Genomic DNA, 13,042 nt, shown 5'->3' on the forward strand with positions numbered 1-13,042 from the left:
AATGTACACCCAAACCAGAGAGTAGTTGAATTCACAAGCATATACAGTAGCAAGTATCTACTTCAACTTACAAAAATGATTATTATTATAGTTATGTATAAAATTGTTATTATTAAATTATGATGATGAAGATTATTATTATTATTATTTGCATTCTTGTGTAGGTCTATTGCCAGGTTTCCTCATTGTAGCTTTTTCACAGAAAAAGAGCACAACTGCATGCATGTCCAGTAAATGGCTGGCCTAATAGCAGTCTCCCTGCAAAGTATTGCAGTCACTTTTCTTTGTTTCTTTTTCCGCTTTTTATTTATTGGTGGGTGATAATGTATAACAAGGACATGAAAAGTGATTCAAAACATCTGAATCAAGAATCAGAAATCAATTTAAAACTGAATAAAGAGATAGATGAGTGTCTTCCAAAATTACTGGAAGGCTTAAAGGAAAACTTTTCAAATAGATATCTGTTTCGCGAGGTCACAGATTTGGTACGGAAAAAAAAATGGTGCTAGATCGAGCTGCAGCAGCTAGTGCAGCCAGGCAGCCCTTGAGAAACAGAGATCTATGTGAAAAATGGCCAGAGTTCTCCTTTAATGCATAATGAAAATCAGCCCAATGAAAATAGGGTCCCCTCTATCCACATTGAGATGCCCACTCTGTTCAAATTACAGTAAAATGGTTGAGTGTCCTGTGTGTAGTACGACGCACGTCAGCAGGTGTGTAGCCATTATGTACTGGTTTCTGCTACCTGAAAAATACTCATTTGATATACACCACGCCAGTATATATTTATATTATATATTGTATTATTCATTTGTTTTGTAGGTTAATCGGTTAAAATCAGTAGAGCTTTGCTCCTCAATGAATGTCAGTTCCCACATCTATCTTAAAATCGTATTATTGCATACAGTTTGTGTAGTTGTGATAGTGATTAAGGAATCCCATCTGCATTCCCAGAAGAACTCGAGAAGCCAACCCACACTCCCTGCCCATATTTATAGATGTCCCATTCACACGTGCAGACCTGACATGGCCTGGCAGAGAGGCAACCAAATTGTATCACCACAACTGGCACCATTGACTCACTGTCTGTCACGGCCAACCTTCCACCATTTTTATTGTGTACTGGGGATCCGCCTTTTCCCATTAGCCTCTCCACTAATGATCAGCACAGAGACAGCTACACATGTTCCCCTCTCTCCCTCCGGACTGCACTTGCAGATAGCAGCCTAGCCTGTCAGCTTAGCCACACATCAAACAGGAGCAGCTTGTCAGGGACAGTTTAGCTTAGCTCTGTAGATCTGGACTTCATGGGAAAATGAGAGGGCAGAAAGCCCAACAAGTAGTTGAAGACCTTGTGAGATTGAAGGGTTTGTGAGTCTGACTCTAACCTATTTCATCTTAAATATAAATAGAGTTAAGTTGCTCTGATAGTTGCAAATACCTGTTCCACCCACACATACACCTGTTATTTGTTGATGTTCATTTCATATCATGAGTAACCAAGTCAACAGCTTCAGCTGCTCTGACTCATCTGTATGGCCTGTGCTCCCACCAATGTAACAAATAGCTGAGTGACACAGGTGATTTGCTAATGGGTATGGGTTGGTGAATAGCAAATAATACATGTTTGTTGCATTGTTAGAACCAACATTTTAACCTATTAATGCATTAATCATTTCATCATTTTAATGCAACTACATTTATTATGTTCATCTTATAATTATCAGATATGTAACTATTACCTCTATACTGTACTGCACATTTAACTATTACCTCTATACAGTACTGCACATCTAACTAGTACCTCTATACTGTACTAAACATCTAACTAGTACCTCTATACTGTACTAGTACCTCTATACTATACTAGTACCTCTATACTGTACTACACATCTAACTAGTACCTCTATACTGTACTACACATCTAACTAGTACCTCTATACTGTACTAGTACCTCTATACTATACTAGTACCTCTATACTGTACTACACATCTAACTAGTACCTCTATACTATACTAGTACCTCTATACTGTACTTACTGAGGGAGGCCCTCACAGGCTGATCTAGGTTTTTTTTCAGATCAGTATTGACATAATGTGTGTGTAAGTACTGTATGTCTATACATCCGTATGCATTTCTGACTGTGTTCATTTTTAAACCTCTCAGTACATAAACAAGCATTCAATACATCTGTGTTTGTCTGTGTTTGCATGGATGTTGGTAAGGATGCAGCAAACGGCAAACACATTCTAAATATTTTCTCTGAGTCCAAATTAATCAGGCAAATACTCCCCCCTTCTGTTCCATCCTTATCTAAGAACACCAAAAAAAACATAAGTTATTGAGAAATAATGTATTCATCTGATAGCTTGCAAAATCCTGTGTTAACTTTATGACGACACGGGTGGCAGATTGAACTTGTCCAAATGTGTCGGGTCGGGAGTGACTGTCCCTGCAGATGTGTTCCCATTATTGCCATTAACTAAAACAAAGCAAGCACAAGACAGAGAGAGATAGCATTTTTTTTTCTTGATGTAACCCTGGTGTAACCTCATGGTATAAACTCATGGATAAACTGTATGGAGGCGAAAACTGAGAGCAGAAATAAAAAAATAACTTGGCCAAGAATTATATATAATAATTATATATAATAATAATAATAATAATAATAATAAATACATTTAATTTATATAGCACTTTTCAAGACACTCAGTGATGCTTCCTGAAAGCAAATGCAGGCCCCAGTATATTTACTCCTGCTGTTTGTACTGTTTTGGAATAAGATGTGTAAGATTTATGGTACCGTGATTTATGGTAACATTTCCTAAAGCCTTCATTTCCCCTCATCAGATTGGGACTTCTGTCTAAATCAACTTCAAGCCACATCCCTAATTTACCGTTTTCTCTCATAGCCACACACACACACACACACACACACACACACACACCACCACCACCACCACCACATACACACACACACACACACACACACACACACACATACACATCCTCATATCTCTGTTATCAGGGAGGGGGCCATAAAGACTTTTAAGGACCCTGATGAGTTGTTCAAGACAGCATGAAAAGTGCCATAACCAGCCATCACCAAGTACTGGCAAGACCGTTGTATTTACGCTCTAAGCTGGCTGCTTATACGTACCATAGAAATTATTAGATTAGTCACATTAGATGACAGGTAAGTTATTGCTGGTTCTTTGGAGGAGTGTGTGTGTAGAGAACAGGTAGTGGTTGGAAGAGGCTTGGAAGGAGAAGAGGGAGTATTGGGTGCATGTGTCCAAAGAGATGAATGGGAACCAATGCCCCCATCATGATAAATGTTCATTAGCTCAGTCATTTTGAGTGTGCTGCCAAGTAGAGGCTCATATTCTCAGCAACACCCTCACTCAATGAAATAGGACTAGATCAGCTATCAGCTATGCATTCACAAACAGTCATTTGTTTTGTTACAATGCATCACAGCTCACATGAAACAAATGTGTTGTCCAAGGGAAAAAAGTAAATATTCATCGACAGATGTATTCTCTCTCAATATCTATCTATGTTTAAGATAGAATGTGGGAAATCAATTACAAGCAGACAGTGTGGAACATCTTTAAAAGGTCTGCTGTCTTTGTTTTCCCTCTATAATTCTTCTGTAAACAAAACAATCACACTGTTGTTAGTGGCGAGATTTTAGGTGCTAATCAGAGGCACCACCACCAGCTGTTGGGGCTGTGCAGCTCCGAGTCATTACCCTGCTAGTGCATGCTTCCTCACTCTGGGCTGTAGCGGAACTGGCTAATGAAAATAATGTAGCCACCGGTTTTCATTTTCTGGTAATTATTGTGTAAACGGGTCCATGCACTGTAAGGTGTAAGAACACAAATGAATCAAAATAATATATAGCCTATACATATCTCTATATGAAACACATATATAGTGAAACACTCCTTGTACTCTCTATATAAAGTCTCACACTTTTGAGAGCCTGTCATTACAGTAACAGAACAAAGCCCAAACTGAAAAAGTTAATTATCTGTCTTACAGTTGTCATTTACACATATAGCACTTCTTTATAACATATTATTATACACATGACAAACATTCTATTATGACATAATCAGACATTGTACAGTACCAGTTTCAAAAAAGGTCATTGGTCGTGATATTGATGAGTTCCTGTGACGAGACCCAATTAGCAGTCTATTTTTATTGTCATGTACAAATGGTAATTACACAAATTACAAAGTGTTTCATCAATAGTTGAAATCTGTAGTTGTTATGAAGTGACTGCATATTTCAGTTGACTGCAATGATATCTTTCAGCTACAACAGTAACTGCTCTATTGTAGTCCTGCAAATTTGAAGGTGATTATTTTGAATGCAGTGTTTCATGTAGCACAATAGTTATATGGGTAGGCCTATATCCTATTTTTTGTATGGGTTAGCGTTTAGAACTTCACAAAAAATTTAGATCTAATTTCACAAGATGTGTGTTAGCATTACTAATAAGACTGTACTTCCACTTGAGCTCAATAGGAAATAGGTATATCCATTGCATGTTAATGTAAATAGGAAATAGGTATATCCATCGGATGTTAATGTAAATAGGAAATGGGTATATCCATCGCATGTTAATTAATGTAAATAGGAAATAGGTATATCCATCGGATGTTAATGGAAATAGGAAATAGGAAATAGTTATATCCATCGCATGTGAATGTTCTTTCTTCCTTCACTGTTCCATCTTGCTCTCCTTCTCGGTTCCTATATCCCCTCTTCACTCACTCCGTACATGTGCACACACGCCCACATCCATCTCCTGCCACACCCCTGGGCAAACCAGCCCTCCAGCTCCCGCCTGCTTGGGTGTAAGGTATTGAAATGGGTAATTTTTTAATTAAATACAATATTAATTACTGCGAGCATCATTAACGATATGTGAGATTTGACTAATTAGTGTAATAGTTTTGGAGTCACGCTCATTAAATATGAAAATTGCTGTGTGAGGACGGATCGGCAGCATAATCAATCTTGTGCAGACAGAGAGGAAATGATTTAGAGAATAGCTTTTTATTTTACAATTATCTTCCACTACAACCTGACAAGTGGCATGGCACTGGGACGAGCAGGGCCTGGAGAATAGGAGCCTCACAGTGCAACATTGGAGGGGCTCCACGGTGAGCGCTGGGTGAGCATAGCGTCTTTTGACACCCTGCTTTCAAATGTAATCTGTGGCTCTTAACCAGACGAGACACACGAGACACAGGTCAGACGCTTCTCAAAGATGGGACGGTTCATGTTTGGGTGAACGGCTCTCAGATAGTGCGACTAAAGGATGAGGGATATATGAGTTCTATGCCTTATTACAGAGTTCTATACCTCACATTACAGAGTTCTATACCTTACATTACAGAGTTCTATGCCTTACAGAGTTCTATGCCTTACATTCTGACCCTAATCAGGGGGTCGTTTCTAGAAAAGTTAGCAACGACGTTGCTCAACCACCATGGTACGACGCAACTTGCGACCAAACAACGACACTGTTACACCTGTTTCCAGAAAGCATCGTACCTGTGTCGCAATTCGCTACCTCCGAAGTTCGAACACCGTAGTTCCAACAACGTTGTTGATGATGCAGCGATACATATAATTGGTGGAAACAGTGGAAACGTGTAATACCCCACCCCCTAGAAATGTTCTGTCACGGCCTATGTCGACATTTTTCTAATCTAAACCGAGTGATTAATGCTGGCATTGCCATCAGCCAAAACCTAAACCTATTGCAAGCATATAAAACAGTTAACTTAAGCAGACCCATATGAGTCATTATTTGTGTTAAACATCTGTGTTGAAAAAAATATATAGCCTGGACAAATATCTGGGTATTCCATAGGTTATTAACTGTCTCGTGGCTTAACGGCAGCGCGTTGGTGCACTGCGCGCTCGGCCGGAGTTCGCATCCTATCTCTTCTTTTCATCTCTGAGTAAGAGTAGGCCTACGAGACACAACAATAGGATTTGACCATACATATTTATGTATATAGTTACTCTACATCGAGAGACCATAGGTACAAGACATCAGTCAAAAACAATTTAATCTATGTGTCACACAGTTCACCTGCAGGTAGCGAGAAGCAAGAGGACAATCTCACATCATAAGAAAATCGAACCTACAACGTTGGGATAACAAGTCTTTTGCTCTAGCCACTACACCATTTATCACTGCTGTTGTAAGAGTCTATGAAGATTATAATACTAAAGGCAAGGCAATACTCGAATTAACATAAATAGCAAGAATGAGCTAAGTAGGTGAGTCAGTGTCTTAATCAAAATTAAGCAACAGGATATATCAATCATTGAGTCACGAGATAAACATCCACTTCGCAATTTTTGTTTAGGCGGTTGTGATTTTTGGTTAGGCGCTCTGGACACCAACAGGAACTACCAAGGAACGACACAAGTGCGACTGCCTAGGGGCAGTAGTTCAAACGACCAAACTTTGCGTCCTTGTTTGCGATTGAGAGTTCGAACTACCCTTTCTAGAAACACCAAATCCAAGAACGATGGAGCGTACTACCAAGGTTGCGACGCAAGTTAACAAACGACGCTTTCTAGAAACGACCCCCTGACCAGTTAAACATGTTCACAAGGCAACAGGTCTTACACTAGGCAACAACTGGCCTCACTACCTTGAGTAATAGTTGCAATTGTCAGAAATCAACATATACTTCTTCATATTTTTTTCCCCTCATACCTGGCAGCGGTATAAAAATATATGTCCAGTGTGTATTCGTATTTGAGTACATGAAGTAAGCCTCCAATACTAGACAGGCATTGTCCTAGCATTTAGGTATCAACCAAATTGCAGTCTGTAGGCCTAATATCCTATGTTTAACATTTCAATTAATAGAAACCTAATAACTTTACATTTAAATAAGTTAACTTTAAACAAAGATTTGTGCTCATGGTGGTGCAGTTTGGGTTCAACTCCTGAATTACGTGAGTCTTTGTAAGTCTCTTTGGATATAATCATTTGCTAAATGCCTTTTTACCTTTGTAAAAAGGAAATGGAAATGATTATGAAAACTATATATATATATATGCATGCATTGCACACACACACACACACACACACACACACACACACACACACACACGCATGCAAATACACAAAACCTGCAAACAGATAGGGAGTGCAGTTTGTTGTGTGGTATGTGTTATGTTTGAATTACTGACCTGTGAGGCAAGATCCCCCTGGTAGACTCTGAACACTTTTACTAGCCCTGTGTGTCCACCAGTGTCCAAGCTGAGACAATAAACATGTTTACCATGGCCTCCCTGCCCAGGTGGGTCATCACATTTGGCTCAGGACAGGTTCATTGTCACCAGCACAGGAAATGTTTGTATGAAATAAGTCTGTGTGTGTACATTGTTGTGGTATTTGGATGCTGAGAGTGAGCTAAGCCGGAATGAGCCACAGACTCGAACGCAAATGGCACAAAAAGGCAAATAATGACTAAATGATTGCTGTTCAAATTAAGCCATTGGCCAGATACAGTGGTTTCTAAAAATATTATTGTGAAATATGAAAAAAGCGGCACAGTCTTTAACTGAAGTGGTCTTTTGCACATTTAGCTAAAGACGTAAGATATAAACCTTGCATTCTTGTAGTTTGTACTCAAATGAAGTACACTAAAAAACTTGTCAGCCAAGCAAAACAAATAAAAACACATAGAAGGTATTGACCTTGTGATACAGAAATACTATTTCAGATACAGCATGAGTACAATACAATAAACATCAGTAAGTGCTACCCTCTCTCTGAAATCTGGTAACTCACATACCTGTTCCAAAGGAGGAAAAAATGGCAAAAGCCATTATATTTGAAAAGGAGCACGGTTGGAATGTTTAAAGCAACCTTATCAAGATTCTCTGCGAATGAGAGTTATTAAGCAAATGCCAGAAGAATCGGAGGTGCTTACCTTTCATCAGCATTCACAACATTACCCAGGAATTATTTTCTTGATAACCAAATGTCCAAAGGAAAGGAAGAGGGGGAAATGGTGGGGGTGTGGGGTGTGTGAGTATTCATTAGTCACAGTACACTGTTTAGACATTGTTTTAATAGATTTTAAGCAGAAGCCTTTTGCATTATGTAGTCTTTGGTCAGAGTTTTGCCAAAAGTTTTTTTTTTTTTGACATTGGTTGATATTCCAATGAAGTCTGATTAATCTGACTGAAGTGCTGGCTTCATTTATGGAGAGTTCTTGCATTCAGTTCTGCAAGCTATGGTATGCAGATTTCTGCTGAAATGTGTCTGATTTTGCCAAACTGTCTTTGTCTGTAATTGTTATTCAAATAAATAGTATTGCTTACATTTTAATTCAGTTGGAATGTCCAGGTCATTGATTTTTTGCAACTTCATATGAAGAATTTGATTTCTGGCTTTGTTCTAAAATTGTATAGATATTTTTTCAGGCGGAGTATGAGTGCAAGAAATATGTTTGAAAAACAAAAAGAAAAAACTATTTAGTAAAATAATATGAGACGGCTTTAGTCAGATTTAACATATTTCGTCTACTCTAACACTGACATATCTGCTGGCGTGCTTGTCCAAGCTTTAACTTTTCTCTCCCATCCTTGATCTTTAATTTCAAAGTGCTGAGTAAAAAGTGCTGAACAGCAATGTCTTTGTCCTTTCCCATAAAGCTCACAGGAGTGGCACTGTGTCTCATTTGTGACCTTGTATCCTTCCAGGCACCTTTGTGTTCTCTGTACATATAAACAGCCCCCCCCCCCCCCACCCCACCACCACCCATCCCTCAGTATAAATATATGCAATAATACTATCTCTGGCCTCGCTGAATACCGGGTCTCTGTATTATTTTAATGGGCATGCAGCGTCAAGCTTGGCTGGATGATGGCCAATACTTTATCACATTTTACTTTTTTCTTTTATAGGGTCTCTGTCTTTTTAAAATGATTGCACCTGTTTTGATCTGATTAATTTTTTGCAAGCACAAACAATTACTTTTCATCTTTATCAGTTAAAGGAATCACCCCTTTTATGGGTATCATTTATAACAAGGAGACAGCTACCTGTTTATTAGAATTTCAAGCAGCATATCGCCAGCCAGATCTCTTGGGCTTTGTATTTACATTTCAACTTTAGCTAAACAAGCATGACAAACACACACACACACACACACACACACACACACACACACACACACACACACACACACACACACACACACACACACACACACACACACACACACACACACACACACACACACACACACACACACACACACACATACATACACAATGTGAAAGACTTCATTTGAATACCCACTTTATTTGTCCAGACAGGGCGGACATATGCAGAAGTTGCCAGAGCACTAGCACCTGGCCCTGCTGGGGTGGGGGGGCTGTGTGTGTTTTTTTTTTTTTGGGGGGGGGGGTCTTCAAATGCTCAAGCAGAGTTTTTTTTTTTCAGAAGCTTTAAAATGTCAGACTACACCTTAGTATCCATCACACAGGAAGAGGAAGAGAGAGAGAGAGAGAGAGAGAGAGAGAGTCCAGTGAGGGGAGGGCGAGAGAGAGAGAGAGTGGACAGGATCCCAGCCAGTAATATCATGACACTGAAGTCCTGGGTATAGGCTACATGCCCATTTGCATGTGCCACAGTCAGGGCCACTATCTGACAACTCAACAGCTGTTAATTATGAGGTAGCCTGTGGAGAGGGAGACAGCAGAGCTGAATATGCAAAGCAGAGCCCAGCGGCCAGTGTCTGTCCAACATGGCTATCGAAGTCCCAACCTCCCAGACCCATCGGATCAAGTGCAACAAGGTTTGCCTGAAACATCAATCATCCACCCAGAGTGCAGCACCTGGGAAACAGGATGTAGACTCGGCTATCCTGACAGCGGAGGGTTTTTTTTTCACATCTAATCTTTTGCTTGTTGTTTCCCATGAAAGACAGTGGTACTCGAATATAACACCATGCACTATGCAATGTGATATTCAATACTGAATTTTTATTTGCTCCAAAGTTATGAAAAACATTGATGCCCTTGTCTTAGGTATTAACACTAGTAGCCAAAGACCTCAAATGTTGTATTATGCTTTTGGGTTTTTCTGAAGGCCTACCTTGAAACACCATGTGATCACAAAGGTGGGGGTTTCATGTAAATTGTTTTGAACACAATGCACTGTCATTTCCCACATTGAAATGTAACCAACGTCTTTGCTTCAAACATCTACAGTTTGACAGGGCTACATGTCCTAGTTTCTTAACTGACCAATGTATCATTTATCTCAACAGAATATGATGGCTACATAGACCACATGCACACCTCACAGTGAATTACATCATGCAATATTATGTATCAAATAATGCATAACAGAAAAGTACAAAACACAAAGACATAAATAATATTTAGTGGTATATTTTTCAGTTAACTATCATCTGTCACATAAACAATCTGGGGGAGTTGTCCAAATCTTTCTCTCTCTCACACACACTCTCTCTCTCTCACTCTTACTTTACTTCTCCATTGGTGTTCCAAACGGGCTATTGTTTGATCGCATTCTCTTTTCAATCTCAGGTCATTCTAATGACTCAGGTCAATGACTCAAACTCTTCTGTGCTCATGTGGTCCATGCACTGATGCAGATGATATCCAGCTATTTTAGATATTTAAGCATGCATGACGGGCTATTCTGACGGCATGCTACCTTCAACAGAACATTGTAACTCACCTCTTCTCTCTGAAAAATGCTGTGAGAAATCCAACGGTATGACTGATTAGCTGATCATTACTGAGTACATAGTTGGCTAGGCTTCGGACTCAAGCGTCTGCCAAGCACCATAAACAGAAACATAGGCAATGCGGTGCAACCTCACTTAACACCAGGGGCATGAAGTATTACTATTTGTGAAGTCAAGAGTAAAGCTCCATCAACTTTCATGTGAGGGGAATAAACAATAACCACGCTGAGCATGTCAACTACTACAGCAATACTCTAGAAGCCAATCAAGGAATTGTAATTAATTTCCTCTTTTTGCAAGCTGAATCTGCATTCCTCCCCCCAAGAACTTTACATTTCTTTAAACTTTTAAATTTCATCATTAATAAAGTCAGACATTCAATTCTCCCTCATCTCTCTCTGTTTCTCCTCATTCAGCTATTTTTATAACATCTTTAGATACACGTCAGGCCATGTTTTTGTCTTTGCACTGAGGCGAGGCAAAGAGACTGGTATTGCTATTGTGGGTGTGAAGGGGGCGGGGTGAGAAAAAGTTAAAACGAATTTCATTAATCTAATTATCACTTCACACCACCGCTTAATTAGTACAAATTAATATTATTAATCATAATAATGACAAAAACTCATTCAATTACAGCTTCTGAATGGTTAGGGGGATGTGTTAGGTTTGATAATATATAATAAAAAAAATTGCTGTGTGGCTAACACAAGGCTGGGCCAATGGTGGTGTGTATGATTATCTTACTAAATGACAGTGTATCAATCACCATGGCTTTATGCTCGATGAAAAAGAAGGAGGTGAGCCATCTTTGTTCCATTCTGTTTCCTGTCTTTTGCCCATGCAGGAAAACCTTTGTTCTGAGGAAAGGGTGGAGACCTTTTTATTAAGACAGTGTCATAGCCTGTTTTTGACAGAAGTTAAACCGCCTTTGCATTATCCTGTAGTTTATGTATATACATTTATATATATTTATATATATAATTACAAGAGAACAAAATCAATAAGGAGTAAAACATAAACTTCTTTGCTTAGTGCCTAGGGCTGGGAAGGTTTGATTCAATATTCTTCTGCTGTTATAAATGTAATTTTCTGTCTGAATTCGCTATGCTCCATTCATGTGCTGGATTCCAATCCTGCAGTGCCCTTTCTTTCCTTGCTAGAACAAACATGGCCTGTTAAAAAGCCTGTAAAAGTCCCTCCAAAAGCCTGTCGTGTATAAAAGTGGTGTGTATACTTTATATGAATTTTAATATTATTGATTTTAAGAAATAAAGTCCCTCTTTTATCAAAGAAGCAATAACTTTCCATCAGGAAGTGCCATTATGTTTTGTACTAATGCATGGTGTTATTTACAGCTGTTTATTGCGAATTGCAAAATCAAACTAGAATCTCTTTGACACTCACAGACACTCACAGTCTTTCTCTGTCTCTTGTCCCATTTCCATTACAACGTCTCTCTCTCTCTCTCTCTCGGTCCTCCCATACGCCCCACTTGATTATTTATCCGCACATATGGATTTGTTAGGCTCCCTTCTGTTGTCATCTCCTCTGGGACCTCAGCACCTAACCCATCAGGAGAGCAGAGCTATGTCACCATTTGTCCCTGGTGGAGGAGCAGGTCGTGCCCCCCCCCGGGATGGAACAGCGTTCCACAGACCCTTCATAGCATTCCACAGCCCCTTCCACTGGAGCCATCTGGGTGTGGTATGGAGCGGAGTGGCACAGAGGAGCTTCTAGATGGATCCCCCTCCGGGGAAGGGTGTCTGCTGGGGAAGCTCATCTGGGAGCTTGGTGGCTGGCACCAATCCCCTGGTGTGGAGGAGGAGAAAGCTTTACTCATACTAACTGTCTCCATCTTTATTCCAGTGTAGACTGGGCCTCAGCACCTGCTTTCCAACTGGACTTTTGATTTTACTGTGATCTGTTTAGGTCTGGACTAAGAACTGTGTACTGTACACAAAAGAAAATAAGCATAAACAGGTCTCAATAAGCTTTTCTAAAAGTGAAAGTGACACATTTAAGTGGAAGCTGCATCACACTGCAGAAATTCAAACAAAAAAGAACACAATAGCATAATAAATGTCATCAGACCTACTTACAGAAAAATTGGATGACTTTTTTTTAAAATATAATGACTTAACTAACTTTCAATACTTTTTCATAATTGCAAAATGAGATTTTAAGGTATTTCATGACCAGGATTTCCATGACTATGGGAACCCTGTAAATTAATGTATTGGAAATATATTCATACCACGAT

Source organism: Alosa pseudoharengus, unplaced genomic scaffold (genome assembly GCF_046254945.1).
Source record: "Alosa pseudoharengus isolate Yale_2024_CS ecotype anadromous, Long Island Sound unplaced genomic scaffold, YU_APseudo_1.1 YU_APseudo_1.1_scf_22, whole genome shotgun sequence".
Taxonomy (NCBI): Eukaryota; Metazoa; Chordata; class Actinopteri; order Clupeiformes; family Clupeidae; genus Alosa; species Alosa pseudoharengus.